Raw genomic sequence first — 2,105 nt, forward strand, 5'->3', positions numbered from 1 at the left:
GCAATTAGCTTGCCAAACTCCCCACTCATCGAAAGAAACCATGGATCAACTCTACGATTCAAGCTGAACGTCGAAGGAGGTGGAAATGCGTGAATCAATTTTTTCAGGTAAAAGCATAAAACTATGGACTTATTTATGTTTGTTTATATACCCATACATAAGTAAGTGTTTATAATTTTAAAAAAGTTAAAAGCTACGTGTGTGTTATTTAATTCTCTACAAAATCCTTATATACCAAAGTAAATGAACAAAAAAATGGTTCAAATGGCTCTGAGCACTATGGGACTTAACATCTGAGGTCATCAGTCCCCTAGAACGTAGAACTACTTAAACCTAACTAACCTAAGGACATCACACACATTCATGCCCGAGGCAGGATTCGAACCTGCGACCGTAACGGTCGCGCGGTTCCAGACTAAAACGCCTAAACCGCTCAGCCACACTGGCCGGCTGTAAATTAACAGTTGCCACCATAATGAAGTGGACGAAACAAACTATTCACTAGGCTTTTGTGGTAAGCAATTGGTCCTGCAATGTTACAGGGAATCAGGAGGAGGAGAAGAAGAAGAAGAAGAAGAAGAAGAAGAAGAGGAATGGTTCACTAGTGCACAACCTTCGAACCTGAGGCCATCTGATTGTGGAAAGACTAATCTTATTCTATCAATGTTAACACATCCTGGAGGGACTCGCTTTGAGAATGTGTATATATTTTCAGACAGCCTATTTCAACCTAAATTTCAACTATTAAAGGAAATTTTGTATGTGATTGATAGATTGGCTTACCAGACACTCAGCGAAATCAGTGACACTCCACGACCTGAGAAAGTAAAACCTAACAGTGTATTCATATTTGACGATGTCATAGTGGAAAACCAGGCCCTAATATGCAAATTTTTTGTTTGAGTCGTCATATGAAAGATGATGTATTTTATTTGACCCATACATATTCAAGGATACCAAAGCAGTTGGTGGGGCATAATGAAAACCTTATTATCACATTAAAACTGGGCAATATAGATTTAAAATATACTTACCAAGCACATGCAGGAGTCGATACGGTATTCAAAGAATTTGTTAGCTGATGGCTGATGGCTGGAATCACATGCCATATGGTTTTATGGTTATTGATAAAGCAAAGAAATTGAGCGGTAGTCGATATAAATTAAATTTCCAGGAGTTTCTGCATAAAAGGTAGTGCACCAATACGCAACTACATCATAGAGTATACAATATGGAAATATCTCCAGGTGTGCCACACACGCCTTCTGGGGGTTTGGAGCATCTGTATCTACCCATTGACTGAAAAATAAGACGATTAGTGCAAAATTATCGTAAGTGGAAGGTCTTCCTGAGGCAGTAGCTATAAAAGGCAAGGCGATGGTGCAGTTGAATACTAGGAACAAAATTGTGAACTATATGTTAGTGAGAAGATTGAAGAGGTCAACACAACACTAACAGATATGCATGTATATATCAAGGCAATAGCTAACACTCTCGACTCCCATCACCACCAGTAGTCTCAGGTGGTGTATAAGTTGTATACCAGCACAAAAGTGACTTGTTTACAATAGCACGTCGGTGACGAAGAGTAAATTTATTGAAGAGTGGAAAGTTGTTTGACGGAAATTACGGGTGATATAATTAGGCTAGCTGCAGTGAGAGCAGTCTCTCTCAGAAACATTTAAACCAGTAACAGAAAGTCTGGAAAGGCTCTCGAAAACTACGGTTGGAGGTAGAAGAGCAGAAGAGGAAAAAGAGGAAGAGGACGCAAACACTATTACCGATTACATTAATGAACACTATGACAGAAAGTTAGACAACATATTTGGGATTAGGATGAACCATTATATCCTAGGTAGTCACCCTTTATATTTAACCAAGGATGCAGTACGGGTTAGAAACACAAAGTTTCATATAACACATGGTTTATTAGAGCTAAAATTGTTCAAAACTTCATGCCCTGGCAAATATCTATCGAAAGAGAAGCAAACATATGTCAAAATATTATGTGTGGCTAATGCACATAGGCAAGGTAACAGCCCAAAAAGGCGAATAAAAGGCCAAAAAGTAAGGAACACAGTAATTATTAAACACACTGTAAATGA

The sequence above is a fragment of the Schistocerca cancellata genome, chromosome 1 (genome assembly GCF_023864275.1).
Source record: "Schistocerca cancellata isolate TAMUIC-IGC-003103 chromosome 1, iqSchCanc2.1, whole genome shotgun sequence".
NCBI classification, from domain to species: Eukaryota; Metazoa; Arthropoda; class Insecta; order Orthoptera; family Acrididae; genus Schistocerca; species Schistocerca cancellata.